Raw genomic sequence first — 16,424 nt, forward strand, 5'->3', positions numbered from 1 at the left:
TCACTCTGACCTTCACAGTAAGAGTTAAACAAACTTAAAATCAATTAATTGTCTTAGATTTATCAGGGAGTTGAGGTAATAGAACAGACTGCTGTCCTCAAATCTGGAGAGATAGAGACTTACAGAGGAACACAGCTTACAAGGAGCAGAAACTGCTGGAGCAAGGAAATGGGAGGAAGACTTAAATGATCATTTCAGTGAATTTCTTGAGTTTCAGTGTGGACTATCTTGAGAGTTAAAAGCTCCTGAGAAATATCTAAAATGTACAAAGAACTCTTAAAACTCGTCAATAAAACAAACAACTTGATTAAAATATGGGGTGAAGATCTTAACAGATACCTCTTCAAAGAATATAAACAGATGGCAAATAAGCATATAAAAATATACTTCACATCATATGCCACCAGAAAAATACAAATTAAAACAAGGAGAAACCACTATACATCTATTGCAATGTCCAAAATCCAGAACACTGAAAATGCCAAATGCTGGAGAAGATGTGGTGCATCAGGAATTCTCACTCATTGCTGGTGGGAAAGCAAAATAGTATAGGCAGTTTGGAAGACAGCTTGGTGATTTCTCACAAATCTCAATATACTCTTAATATATCAATCTTACCCCTTGCTATTTATTCAAAGGAGTTGAAATTCTATTTCCCACAAAAACCTGCAATGGGATGTTTATAGCAGTTTTATCCATAACCTCCAAAAACTTGGAAGCAACCTAGATGTCTTTCAGTAGGTGAATTAATGAATGAACTGTGGTACATGCAGACAGTGGAATATTAGTCAAAGAAGATATTATTACTCCCAATTTACAGATGAGAAAACTGAGAATTGATGAACTGATATGTCCAAGGTTGTATACAATTATCTGGAAGAGTTTATGTTCTAATTTAGGCCTGTCAGATGCCAAAAGCTTGTGCTCATTCTATTGTACCAAGTTCCGAAAAAGAGTGAATCAGATTCATTTAAAGATTTATTGGCTCCATAATTTTATTATTTTCTAAATATTTGTATTAAATTATAATGTTCATACAGAAAAGCACATGGGTAATAAGGTAATAAATAATCACATACTGAAACTACCTGTGCAACTGAAACTCATAAAGAAGCAGAACATTCTCTTTCCCCTTCCCCAGCTCTCAAAGACCTCCTGTTCCCTTTCCAGTCACTATTACTGACCAATGTAAACCACTATCCTACTTTGATCATTATATATTAATTTTGACTGTTACTGAACTTTATATAAATGGAATTATATAGCATACTATTTAATGTCTTTTTATGTAGCTTTTGATCAACTTTTTTTCACTGTCCATCTGTTTATTGTTTGCAGATTTAAATTATTCCTTTTCATAAGCAGTAAATTGTATGCCTATAGAAGAATATATATGTATTCATTCTATTATTGGTATGTTGTACAGAGTTTAGAGCTATCACAAATGTACTGCTATAAACATTCTTGTGCATCTAATCTGGTAAATGTAACTACATTTTTGTTTGAGTAATCTTCATTGGGTAGTCGGAACTGGTAACTGGGCAGGGAAGGATAGAGGTAAAGCAGTTGGAAGGCTACTGCAAAATGTCAAGCCTAAGCTGCTAAAGGTAAAGAAAAATACAATAATGATGGGACTGGAGAGAAAGGAATAGAACAGAAAGAAATAAAATTGCTTAGATATAGAGATCAGTTGGTGTTAGGGAATAAAACTGACAAAAGTCAAATATGAGAAAAAATTTTAATCTATTTTAAAGAGGAAAGAAATTTGGTGACAATGCTCATTGGCAGAGGGGGTTTACATTTGTTTCAGTATTACTGAGATATAACGACATATACCATTATATAAGTTTAAGATGTACAACAAAATAATTTGATTTACATATATAGTAGTCCCAATTATCTGCAGATTTGCTTTCTTTTTTATCTTGATATTTATTTTTTAATATAAATTTATTGTTTTAATTGGAGGCTAATTACTTTACAGTATTGTAGTGGTTTTGCCATACATTGACATGGATTTGCCACAGGTGTACATGTGTTCCCCATCCTGAACCCCCCTCCCAACTCCCTCCCCATCCCATCCCTCTGGGTCATCCCAGTGCACCAGCCTCTAGCACCCTGTCTCATGCCTCGAACCTGGACTGGGGATCCGTTTCACATGTGATAATAAACATGTTTCAATGCCATTCTCCCAAATCATTCCACCTGCGCCCTCGCCCACAGAGTCCAAAAGACTGTTCTATATATCTGTGTCTCTTTTGCTGTCTCGCATATACGGTTATCGTTACCATCTTTCTATATTACATATCTATTTGTTAGTATACTGTATTGGTGTTTTTCTTTCTGGCTTACTTCACTCTGTATAATAGGCTCCAGTTTCATCCACCTCTTTAAAACTGATTCATATGTATTCTTTTTAATGGCTGAGTAATATTCCATTGTGTATATGTATCGCAGCTTTCTTATCCATTCGTCTGCTGATGGACATCTAGGTTGATTCCAAGTCCTGGCTATTATAAACATTGCTGCAATGAACACTGGGGTACACGTGTCTTTCAATTCTGGTTTCCTTGGTGTGTATGCCCAGCAGTGGGATTGCTGGGTCATAAGGCAGTTCTATTTCCATTTTTTAAAGGAATCTCCACACTGTTCTCCATAGTGGCTGTACTAGTTTGCATTCCCACCAACAGTGTAAGAGGGTTCCCCTTTCTCCACACCCTCTCCAGCATTTATTGCTTGTAGACTTTTGGATAGCAGCCATTCTGACCAGCATGAAATGGTACCTCATTGTGGTTTTGATGTGCATTTCTCTGATAATTAGTGATGTTGAGCATCTTTTCATGTGTTTATTAGCCATCTCTCTGTCTTCTTTGGAGAACTGTCTGTTCAGTTCTTTGGCCCATTTTTTGATTGGGTAGTTAATTTTTCTGGAATTGAGCTGTAGGAGTTGCTTGTATATTTTTGAGATTAATTCTTTGTCTGTTGCTTCATTTGCTATTATTTTCTCCCATTCTGAAGGCTGTCTTTTCACCTTGCTTAGTTTCCTTCGTTATGCAAAAGTTTTTAAGTTTAATTAGGTCCCATATGTTTATTTTTGCTTTTATTTCCATTACTCTGGGAGGTGGGTTATAGAGGATCCTGCTGTGATTTATGTCAGAGAGTGTTTTGCCTATGTTTTCTTCTAGGAGTTTTATAGTTTCTGGTCTTACATTTAGATCTTTAATCCACTTTGAGTTTATTTTTGTGTATGGTGTTAGAAAGTGTTCTAGTTTCATTCTTTTACAAGTGGCTGACCAGTTTTCCCAGCACCACTTGTTCAAGAGATTGTCTTTTCTCCATTGTATATTCTTGCCTCCTTTGTCAAAGATAAGGTGTCCATAGGTGTGTGGATTTATCTCTGGGCTTTCTATTTTGTTCCATTGATCTATATTTCTGTCTTTGTGCCAGTACCATACTGTCTTGATGACTGTAGTAGAGCCTGAAGTCAGGCAGATTGATTCCTCCAGTTCCATTCTTCTTTCTCAAGATTGCTTTGGCTATTCAAAGTTTTTTGTATTTCCATACAAATTGTGAAATTATTTGTTCTAGTTCTCTGAAAAATACTGTTGGTAGCTTGATAGGGATCGCACTGAATCTGTAGATTGCTTTGGGTAGTATACTCATTTTCAGTATATTGATTCTTCTGATTCATGAACATGGTATATTTCGCCATCTATTTTTGTCCTCTTTGATTTCTTTCACCAGTGTTTTATAGTTTTCTATAAACTATATGGTCTTTAGTTTCTTTAAGTAGATATATTCCTAAGTATTTTATTCTTTTCGTTGCAATGGTGAATGAAATTGTTTCCTTAATTTCTTTCTATATTCTCATTATTAGTGTATAGGAATGCAAGGGATTTCTGTGTGTTTATTTTATATCCTGCAACTTTAGTATATTCATTGATTAGCTCTAGTACTTTTCTGGTGGAGTCTTTAGGGTTTTCTGTATAGAGGATCATGTCATCTGGAAACAGTGAGAGTTTTACTTCTTCTTTTCCAATCTGGATTCCTTTTATTTCTTTTTCTGCTTTGATTGCTGTGGCCAAAACTTCCAAAACTATGTTGAATAGTAGTGGTGAGAGTGGGCACCCTTGTCTTGTTCCTGACTTTAGGGGAAATGCTTTCAATTTTTCACCATTGAGGATAATGTTTGCTGTGGGTTTATAATATATATAGCTTTTATTATGTTGAGGTCTGTTCCTTCTATGCCTGCTTTCTGGAGGGTTTTTGTCATAAATAGATATTGACTTTTGTCAGAGGCTTTCTCTGCATCTATTGAGATAATCATGTGGTTTTTATGTTTCAGTTTGTTTATGTGGTGTATTACATTGATTGATTTGTGGATATTGAAGAATCCTTGCATCACTGGTATAAAGCCCACTTGGTCATGATGTATGATCTTTTTAATATGTTGTTGGATTCTGTTTGCTAGAATTTTGTTAAGGATTTTTGCATCTATGTTCATCAGTGATATTGGTCTGTAGTTTTCTTTCTTTTTTTTTTTTGTGGCATCTTTGTCAGATTTTAGTATTAGGGTGATGGTGGCCTCATAGAATGAGTTTGGAAGTTGACCTTCCTCTGCAATTTTCTGGAAGAGTTTGAGTAGGATAGGCATTAGCTCTTCTCGAAATTTTTGGTAGAATTCAGCTGTGAAGCCATCTGGTCCTGGGCTTTTGTTTGCTGGAAGATTTCTGATTACCGTTTCAATTTTTATGTTTATGATGGGTCTGTTAAGATTTTCTATTTCTTCCTGGTTCCGTTTTGGAAAATTGTCCTTTTCTAAGAATTTGTCCATTTCCTCCAAGTTGTCCATTTTATTGGCATATAGTTGCTGATAGAAGTCTCTTTGTATTTCTGTGTTGTCTGTTGTGATTTCTCTATTTTCATTTCTAATTTTGTTGATTTGATTCTTCTACCTTTGTTTCTTTATGAGTCTGTCTAATGGTTTGTCAACTTTATTTATCTTCTCAAACCCAGCTTTTAGCTTTGTTGACTTTTGCTATGGTCTCTTTTGTTTCTTTTGCATTTATTCCTACCCTAATTTTTAACATTTCATTCCTTCTACTAACCGTGGGGTTCTTCATTTCTTCCTTTTCTAGTTGCTTTAGGTGTAGAGTTAGGTTACTTATTTGACTTCTTTTCTTATTTCTTGTAGATGGTGATTGCAGCCATGAAATTAAAAGCCACTTACTCCTTGGAAGGAAAGTTATGACCAACCTAGACAGCATATTAAAAAGGAGAGACATTACTTTGTCAACAAAGGTCTGTTTAGTCAAGGCTATGGTTTTTCCAGTGGTCATGTATGGATGTGAGAGTTGAACTATAAAGAAAGCTGAGCACAGAAGAATTGATGCTTTTGAACTGTGGTGTTGGAGAAGACTCTTGAGAATCCCTTGGACTGCAAGGAGTTCCAACCAGTCCACCCTAAAGGAGACCAGTCCTGGGTATTCATTGGAAGGACTGATGCTGAGGCTGAAACTCCAATACTTTGGCCACCTGATGTGAAGAGCTGACTGATTTGAAAAGACCCTGATGCTGGGAAAGATTGAGGGCAGAGGAAGAAGGGGATGACAAAGGATGAGATGGTTGGATGGCATCACCGACTCAATGGACATGGGTTTGGGTGGACTCTGTGAGTTGGTGATGGACAGGGACGCCTGGTGTGCTGCAGTTCATGGGGTCGCAAAGAGTTGGACACGACTGAACGACTGAACTGAACTTGTTTCTTGAGGTAAGTCTGTTTTGCTATGAACCTTCCCCTTAGCACTGCTTTTACAGTGTCCCATAGGTTTTGGGTTGTTGTGTTTTCATTTTCATTCATTTCTACGCATACTTTGATTTCTTTTTTGATTTCTCTGTGATTTGTTGGTTATTCAGCAGTGTGTTGTTCAGCCTCCATATTTTGGAATTTTAAATAGTTTTTTTTTTCCTGTAATTGACATCTAATCTTAATGCACTGTGGTCAGAAAAGACTCTTGGAATGATTTCATTTTTTTTTTAAATTTACTAAGGCTAGATTTATGGCCCAAGATGTGATCTATCCAGGAGAAGGTTCCATGTGCACTTGAGAAAAAGGTGAAATTCATTGTTTGGGGGTGAAATGTACTATAGATATCAATTAGGTATACCAGTCTATTGCATTATTTAAAGTTTGTTTTTCCTTTATAATTTTCTGTTTAGTTGATCTATCCATAGGTGTGAGGGGGGCATTAAAGTCTCCCACTATTATTGTGTTATTGTTAATTTCCCCCTTCATACTCATTAGTATTTGTCTTACATATTATGGTGTTCCTATGTTGGGTGCATTTATACTTATAATTTTTATATCTTCTTCTTGGATTGATCCTTTGATCATTATGTAGTGTCCTTCTCTGGCTCTTTTCATAGCCTTTATTTTAAAGTCTATTTTTTCTGAGTATTGCTACTCCTGCTTTTTTTGGTCTCTATTTTCATGGAATACCTTTTTCCAGCCCTTCACTTTCAGTCTGTATGAGTCCCTTGGTTTGAGTTGGGTCTCTTGTAGATAACATATATAGGGGTCTTGTTTTTGTATCCATTCAGCCAGTCTTTGTCTTTTGGTTGAGCCATTCAACCCATTTACATTTAAGGTAATTATTGATAAGCATGATCCTGTTGCCATTTACTTTGTTGTTTTGGGTTTGAGTTTATACACCCTTTCTGTGTTTCTGTCTAGAGAAGATCCTTTAGCATTTGTTGGAGAGCTGGTTTGATGGTGCTGCATTCTCTGAGCTTTTGCTTGTCTGTAAAGCTTTTGGTTTCTCCTTCATATTTGAATGAGATCCTTACTGGGTATAGTAATCTGGGTTGTAGGTTTTTGTCTTTCATCACTTTAAGTATGTCCTGCCATTCCCTTCTGGCCTGAAGAGTTTCTATTGAAAGATCAGCTGTTATCTTTATGGGAATTCCCTTGTGTGTTAATTGTTTTTCCTTTGCTGCTTTTAATATTTGTTCTTTGTGTTTGATCTTTGTTAATTTGATTAATATGTTTCTCGGGGTGTTTCGCCTTGGGTTTATCCTGTTTGGGACTCTCTGGGTTTCTTGGACCTGGGTGATTATTTCCCTCCCCATTTTAGGCAAGTTTTCAACTATTATCTCAAGTATTTTCTCATGGTATTTCTTTTTGTCTTCTTCTGGGACTCCTATGATTCGAATGTTCCAATGTTTAACATTGTCCCAGAGGTCTCTGAGATTGTCCTTGTTTCTTTTAATTATTTTTTCTTTTTTCCTCTCTGCTTCATTTATTTCTACCATTCTATCTTCTACCTCACTTATCCTATTTTCTGCCTCCATTATCTAATGTTGGTTCCCTCCAGAGTGTTTTTTATCTCATTTATTGTATTATTCATTATATATTGACTCTTTTTTATTTCTTCTAGGTCCTCGTTAAACATTTCTTGCATCTTCTCAATCCTTGTCTCCAAGCTATTTGTCTTTAAGTTCAATTTGTTTTGAAGATTTTGGATCATTTTCACTATCATTATTCTGAATTCTTTATCAGGTAGATTCCCTATTTTTTCCTATTTGTTTGGTTTGGTGGACATTTATCCCATTCCTTTACCTGCTGAGTATTTCTTTGCCTTTTCGTGTTGTTTATATTGCTGTGTTTGGGGTGGGCTTTCCATATTCTGGAAGTGTGTGGTTTCTCTTTATTTTGGAGGTTCCTCGCTGTGGGTGGGGTTGGTCGGATGGCTTGTTAGGGAAGCTCGGTATTCTGGTGGGTGGAGCTGGATTTCTTCTCTCTGGAGTGCAATGAAGTGTCCTGTAATGAGTTTTGAGATGTCAGTGGGTTTGGTGTGACTTTAGGCAGCCTGTATATTGAAGCTTAGGGCTGTGTTCCTGTGTTGCTGGAGAATTTGTGTGGTATGTCTTGCTCTGGAACTTGCTGGCTCTTGGGTGGTGCTTGGTTTCAGTGTAGGTATGAAGACTTTTGATGAGCTCCTATTGATGAATGTTCCCTGGAGTCAGGAGTTCTCTGGTGTTCTCAGGCTTTGGACTTAAGCCTCCTGCCTCTGTCTTTCAGTCTTCTTACATTAGCTTCAAGACTTCTCCATCTATACAGCACTGATGATAAAACATCTAGGTTAATGATGAAAAGTTTCTCCACAGTGAGGGACACCTGGAGGGGTACACAGAGTTACATGGAGAAGTACACAGAGTTACATGGAGAAGAGAAGAAGGAGGAGGGAGATAGAGGTAACCAGGAGGAGAAGAGGGAGAATCAAAAGGGGAGAGAGCAAGCTAGCCAGTAATCACTTCCCTATGTGCTCTCCATAGTCTCGACCCCTCATAAATGTTCATGGATTTACACAGAGAAGAGGGAGGAAGGAGACAGAGGTGGCCAAGAGGAGAAAAGGGGGAATCAAAAGGAGAGAGACAGATCCAGCCAGTAATCAGTTCCCTAAGTGTTCTCCACAGCCCAGAACACACAAAGATATTCACAGAGTTGGGTAGAGAAGAGAAAGTGGAGGGAGGAAATAGAGGCAACCTGGTGGAGAAAAAGGAGAGTCAAAAGGGGGAGAGAGCAATCAAACCAGTAATCTCACTCCCAAGTAAAAATGGGTACTGAAGATTGGGTTTTTAAAGGTACAAAATTGATAACAAATACCAAAAAGCAAAGATTAAAAATCTAGTGTAGAAGTTATATTCTCAAAAATAGAATATTAAAAAAACAAAGTCACAAGAATTATAAAATCTATATATGAAGTTTGCTTTCAAAATCAGGTCCTTTTTGTTCAAGATAATAATAGGTTATAAAAATGAAAATTAAAGGAGTAATAGAGGACTTAAAAATCATTTTTTTAATAGTAAGAATATAACTTTGAATTTCTCTGGAGCTGTTACGGATAGTATTCATTTTCAGATAGTTCCTTGATCCGGCTTGTACTTCTCAAGATCTGTTGGCCCCTTCCTATGTAGTTGGTGCTAACTACAGGGTTTTAATCTGTTGCACCTGTCACTTCCAAAGCTGTTCCTTCTGTTTATTTTAGCTTCTTCTGTTTGCTAGTCTCTTCAGTGTCTAATTTCCACCCTGACACGAGGGGGCGATGGTGGTCACTTTTTTAGGCTCAGTTGTTCAGTCGTGAAGTGGGGAGGGAGGAACTCTACAAACAGATATCACTGGTGTGTGTGGGGAGTGTTCTGCAGTGTTTCAGCTGCACTGGGTTTGCCTCCACTCACGACGTGTGTGCTTTCATGGTCTACACTTCTCAGGCTCTAGGTTGCTCTGCCTGGAACTGTCTGAGGCAGGCCCTAGGTTGCGTGCACTTCCCAGGTCTAAGTTGCTCAGATTCAGGTTCTCGGGTACTCCACAAAGGTGCAGACTTGGTTGGGCCTGTGTTTTGTGTCCTTCCCAGGTCCGAGCAGCTCAGGTGACCAGGTGCTTGGTGAGTGCACCCCCATGTGGGGGGGGGTGTTGTATCATCTTCCCTATCCCAGCTACTCATTTTTCTGGGTGTACAATGGGCGCGCCTTCTCGGATGTGCCCTGTGTCTCTGCTGGGGAACTGATCTCTGGCTGTGACCCTCCTGGCAGATGTCCACCATCCAGAATTCCAAGAAGTCTTGGTTTGCAATGAAGCCTGCTTGCAGTTTGGTAGAGGATGCCTCTCTGGGGCCTTGATTGCCCCCTTCTGGCTCTGGCTGCCCCACCTGCCTGTCTCCGGCAGGGGGGTGGGCTGGTCCGAAACTGGCTAGCTCTGCTCAGTCCTTTGTTCTGTGAGCAGGCCTGGCAGTGTCTTAGGTTAGCGCTCTTCGCTGAATAGTTCTTTTTTTTTTCCTTTTATTTATTTTTAAAATTTTTATTTATTTATTTATTTATTATTTTACTTTACAATTCTGTATTGGTTTTGCCATACATTGACATGAATCCACCACGGGTGTACATGCGTTCCCAAACATGAACCCCCCTCCCCACAACATCTCTCTGGGTCATCCCCATGTACCAGCCCTAAGCATGCCGTATCCTGCATCAGACATAGACTGGTTCTCTCTCTCTTTTTTTTTTTCCTTCTCTCTCTCTCTGGCTGTCCCACAGTCTAGGCTGCTATCTCATGTTAATTCCCTCAGATTGCCCTCAGGGCATTCAGGCCCAGTCATTACCCTAAGCAGTGCAGCCCACGCCTCCCTGTCCAGGCCCCTCTTGTTAGTGACGGATGTGAGCATCTGGGCTTCTTCTCTGCTGGGAGTTGCCATTAGGCACGTAATCTGTGGGTTTTAATTAATTATTTATTTATTTTTCCTACCGGTTATGTTGTCCTCTGAGAATATAAGACTCTCCACAGACCCGCCAGTGAGAGTGTTTCCTGATATTTGGAAACGTCTCTCTTTTTTAAGACTCCCTTCCCTGGATGGATCTCTGTCCCTACCTCTTTGCCTCTCTTTTTATCTTTTATATTTTGTCCTACCTCCTTTTGAAGACAATGGGCTACCCTTCTGGGTGGCTGATGTCCTCTGCCAGGATTCAGAAGTTGTTTTGTGGAATTTGCTCAGCGTTCAAATGTCCTTTCGATGAATTTGTAGGGGAGAAGGTGATCTCCCTGTCCTATTCCTCCACCATCTTAGGGCCCCCTCCTGCAGATTTGCTTTCTATGGTTTCAGTTACCTGTGGTCAATTGTATACAGAAAATATTAAATAGAAAATTCCAGAAATAAATAATTCACAAAGTTAAAATTTTTAAGTTTTAAATTCTAAGTAGCATGATAAATTTTTAAAATTCAAGTATGGTTGGTTTAGGGCTTCCCTCATAGTTCAAGTCAGTAAAGAATCTGCCTACAATGCAGGAGTCCTAGGTTCAATCCCTGGGTCAGGAAGATCCCCTGGAGAAGGAAATGGCAACCCACTCCAGTATTCTTGCTTGGAGAATCCCATGGACAGAGGAGTCTGGTAGGCTGCAGTCCATGTGGTCACAAGAGTTGGACACAACTTAGTGACTAAACCATCATAGTTGCTTTGCAATATTATTAGTTTCATGTGTACAGCATAGTGATCAGTATTTTTATAGATTATACTCCACTAAAAGTTATTACAAGGTAATGGCTGTATTATACAATATTATATATTGTATATACATATAATATATAATATTATATTATACAATATATATTATATTATAGTATAAATATTATACAATATACTATATTGTATTATACAATATATATTGTATTAAACAATATACTATATATATTGTTGCTTATCTATCTTATATATAGTAGTTTGTATCTCTTATTTCCATACCTTTGTCTTACCCCTCTACCCTTCCCTCCCCCACTGGTAACCACTAGTTTGTCTTCTTTTTGAATCTATTTCTGTTTTGCTATATATATTTGTTTTATATTTTGAATTCCACAATAGGTGATAATATAAAGTATGTCTTTCTCTGTATGACTAATTTCACTAATTACTCTAAATACATCCACGTTGCTGCAAGTGGCAGAATTTCATTTTTTATGGCTGAGTAATATTCCATTATATATATATATATATATATAATCAATTTGTCTGATGCACCATCCAGCTTCCTCATGCCTGGGACATGAATCATCCCTTTGTCCGGTGTATTCTGTCTGTTGGTCATTTAGTCACCATCTCAATTATCCAATCCACTGTTGAGGTAATCACAGTGCTTGCATTCAATTCAGTTCAGTTCAGTCGCTCAGTCATGTCTGACTCTTTGCGACACCATGGACTGCAGCATGCCAGGCCTCCCTGTCCATCACCAACTCCCAGAGTATACTCAAATTCATGTCTATCAAGTCAGTGATGCCATCCAGCCATCTCATCCTCTGTTGTCCCCTTCTCCCACCTTCAATCCTTCCCAGCAGTCAGAGTCTTTTCCAATGAGTCAGTTCTTCACATCAAGTGGCCAAAGTATTGGAGTTTCAGCTTCAGCATCAGTCCTTCCAATGAATATTCAGGACTGATTTCCTTTAGGATGGACTGGTTGGATCTCCTTGCAGTCCAAGGGACTCTCAAGAGTCTTCTCCAACACCACAGTTCAAAAGCATCAGTCCTCTTGAGCTCAGCTTTCTTTATGATCCAACTCTCAAACCCATACATGACTACTGGAAAAACCATAGCTTTGACTAGACAGACCTTTGTTGGCAAAGTAATGTCTCTGCTTTTTAATATGCTGTCTATGTTTGTCATAGCTTTTCTTCCAAGGAGAAAGAGTCTTTTAATTTCATGCAGCCACCATCTGCAGTAATTTTGGAGCCCAAAAATAAGCCTTATTTTATTTAATAATGGCCCCAAAGGACAAGAATAGTGACGCTAGCAATTTGAATATGCCAAAGACAAGTTATAAAGTGCTTCCTTTAAGTGAAAAGGTAAAAGTTCTTGACTTTATAAGGAAAGAAAAAATCATATGCTGAAGTTGCTAAGATCTACAGTAATAACAATTCTTCTATTCATGAAATTGTGAAGAAAAAGGAAATTCATGCTAGTTTTGCTGTCATATATTGAACTGCAATGTTTATGGCGATAGTGCATAAGTGTTCAGTTAAGATGGAAAATGCATTAAATTTATACATAAGATATTTTCAGAGAGGAAAAAGAAAGTGAGACCAGTCACATAACTTTTACTGTATTGTTGTTGCAGTTGTTCAGTCACCCAATAATGGCCAACTCTTTGTGACTCCATGAACTGCAGCATGCCAGACCTCTCTGTCCTTCACCATCTTCCAGAGTTTGCTCAAGTTCATGTCCATTGCATCAATAATGTCATCCAGCCATCTCATTCTCTGACACCCTATTCTCCTTCTGCCTTCAATCTTTCCCAGCATCAGGGTCTCTTCCAACGAGTCAGCTGCTTACATCTGGTGACCAGGTACTGGAGCTTCAGCTTCAGCAACAGTCCTTCCAATGAATATTTAGGACTGATTTTCTTTAGGATGGACTGGTTGATCTCCTTGCTGTCCAAGGGACTCTCAAGAGTCTTCTCCAGCACTACAGTTTGAAAGCATCAATTCTTTGGTGCTCTGCCTTCTTCACAGTCCAGCTCTCATGACCCTAATGTGACTACAGGAAATGCCATAGCGTTGACTATACGGACCTTTGTTCGCAAAGTGATGTTTTTGCTTTTTAACACACTGTCTAGGTTTGTCATAGCTTTTCTGCCAAGAAGCAATCATCTTCTAATTTCATGGCTGTAGTCACGATCCACAGTGATTTTAGAGCCCAATCTGTCACTGATTTCACCTTTTCTCCTTCTATTTGCCATGAAAGTTGTTATAATTGTTCTATTTTATAAGTAGTTATTTTTGTTTATCTTTTACTGTGCCTAATTTATAAATGCAGCTTTAGCATATGGTTTTGTTGTTCAGTCATTAAGTTGTGTCCGACTTTTTGCAAACCCATGGACTGTAGCATGCCAGGCCTCCATGCCCCTCACTGTCTCCTGGAGTTTTATCATATGTATGTATAGGAAAATTCATGGTATATATAGATTTCAGTACTATCCATGGTTTCAAACATCCATTGGAGATACTGGAACAGTATACCCCATGCATAAGGATGGGGCTACTGTATTGTGAAATAATTGGCACAGTAAGTTTAGTTAACACACATCATCTCATATAGATACATAAAAAGAACAAAATGAACAAAATATCTTTTTTAGGATGACAACTTTTAGGATTTACACTCTTGACAACTTTCATACATACCATACAGCAGTGTAATACACTGTACACCATATTGCAAATTACATCCCTAGCACTTATTTCTCTTATAAATGGAAGTTTGTACCCTTGACCATCTTCCTCCAATTCCACCTCTTCTGCCGCCTGCCTATGGTAACTACAAATCTGACCTCTTTTCCTATGAGTGTTTTTTCTTTTGGTTCCACATATAAGTAAGATTATATAGTATCTGTCCTTCTCTGTCTGACTTAGCATAATGCTCTCAAAGTCCATCCATGTTGTCACATATGGCAGATTTCCTTCTTTCTGTGGATGAATAATCCATCGTGTGTGCGTGTGTGTGTGTATAGCAACTTCTTTTTCCATTTATCTGTTGATGGACTGTTTCCATGTTTTGGCTATTATAAATAATGCTGCTGTGAACATAAGTGTGCATATATCTCTTTGATATATATAGGTTTCATTTTCTTTGGATATATATGAAGAAGTGGAATTATTGGGTCATGTGGTGTACTATTTTTAATTTTTTGAGAAAACTCTATATTTTTTTTCCTGAAATGTCTGTAACACTTTACAATCACACCAAGAGTGCTCTAGAGCTTCCTTTTCTCCACATCCTCACCAGATTTAATAACTCTGTTTTTTTGATGCAAGCCATTCTAACAGGCATGAAGTGATATCTCATTGTACTTTTGATTTGCACTTCCCAATGATCAGTGACATTGAATATCTGTTCATGTACTTGTTGGCCATTTGCATGTCTCCTTGGAAAAATGTCTTTTCATGTCTTTTGCTCATTTTTAACTGGATTGTTAGGGTTTTTGCTGTTGAGTTATTTGAGGTTTTTATATATTTTGGATATTAACCCCTTATCAAATATATGGCTTACAAATAATTTTTCCCATTCCATACGTTGTCGTTTCATTTTGTTGATCATTTCTTCTGCTGTGCAGAAGTGCTAGTTAGTGTTAGCATGGTATAATTTTTTCCATCCATTTAATTTTTCTATTTAAAAATATGTTTTATTGAAATATAGTTGACTTACAATGTTTCAGGTGCACAGCAAGGTGATTCAATTATACAAATACACATAGATTATGTTTGAAATTATTTTCCATCATAGATTATCACAAGATATTGACTATAGTTCCCTATGCTATACAGTCCACCTTTGTTGCTTGTTGTATATCTATTTTTCAATTAAAAATTTAGCATTCTATTCATACTAAGTCAAACAAGTGAAATCAAAATGTCATAATTTTTATATAGACAAAAATTCATGTTCTCTAAAGTATATATTATACATATATATATGTATACAAAAGCTTTTTCACTACACTTGGTAAAAACTTGAGAAAGAACATCAAAAAAAGAAGAGATGTAGAAATTAGAGAACATAAACTAAGTGAAATGGGAGCACTGAATAAGAACTAGAAAAAATGAAACAAACTAGATAAAAGTAAAAGCTCATCATATAGCCTAGTTTTTAAACATGACTGCTCATTAGAAACATTTGGAGCTTTGGAGGAAAAAAGCAACACCCAAGCATTTGTATTTTTTTAAAAATTTCAAGATAATTCTGATACACATCTGGATTTTAAAAAGTGATTGCAGGTTTTTCTATTTTTGGCAATATACAGTTCTAAAATTTTCTCTTGGTCAATGGTATTAAGTGAGTAATAGTTATATAATCACAATAATAAAAGATATTTATCAGTTTTCACAATCAGTATCCAGACAAAAACTAAAAGAGAATTACAATTGGAAGCCATAATGGGAACATGGTTAACTTAACAATATAAAATAATTACATACAATTTGGGGAGTCAAGCAGAGTGATGTGGTAAGTGAAAGTGCATACATGCACATGTTTTCATCCACTCAGTCAGTCTATGTCTTTTGGTTGGTGTATTTAATCCATTTACATTTAAGGTAGCATCGATATGTATGATCTTATTACCATTTTGTTAATTGTTTGGGGGTTTATTTTCCATAGGTCTTTCCCTTCTCTTGTGTTTCCTGCCTAGAGAAGTTCCTTTAGTATTTGTCGTAAAGCTGGTTTGGTGGTGCTGAATTCTCTTAATTTTTGCTTGTCTGGAAAGCTTCTGATTTCTCTATCAAATCTGAAAGAGAATCTTGCTGGGTGGAGTATTCTTGGCTGTAGGTTCTTCCCTTTCATCACTTTAAATATATCATTTAAAGCCATTCTCTTCTGGCTTGTAGAGTTTCTGTTGAGAAATCAGCTGATAGCTTGATGGGAGTTCCCTAGTATGTTATTTGTTGTTTTTCCTTGTTTCTTTTAATATTTTATCAGTCTTTAATTTTTGTCTGTTTGATTACTATGTGTCTCGTGTGTTCCTCCTTGGGTTTATTCTTCCTGGGACTCTCTGTGCTTTCTGGACGTGGCTGACTATTTCCTTTCCCATGTTAGGGAAGTTTTCAGCTATTATCTCTACAAATATTTCCTCAGGTCCTTTCTCTCTTCTCCTTCTGGGACCTCTATAATGTGAAATGTTGGTGTGTTTAATGTTGTCCCAGGGGTCTCTTATGCTGTCTTTGTTTCTTTCCATTCTTTTTTTTTTTCTATATTCTGTTCTGTGGCTGTGATTTTCACCATTCTGTCCTCCAGGTCATTTATCCATTCTTCTGCCTCAGTTATTCTGCTATTGATTCCTTCTAGTATATCTGCTTGTGTCCAGTTTGTATCTAGTGTATCTCTGTTTGTTT

Source organism: Oryx dammah, unplaced genomic scaffold (genome assembly GCF_014754425.2).
Source record: "Oryx dammah isolate SB20612 unplaced genomic scaffold, SCBI_Odam_1.1 HiC_scaffold_23, whole genome shotgun sequence".
Taxonomy (NCBI): Eukaryota; Metazoa; Chordata; class Mammalia; order Artiodactyla; family Bovidae; genus Oryx; species Oryx dammah.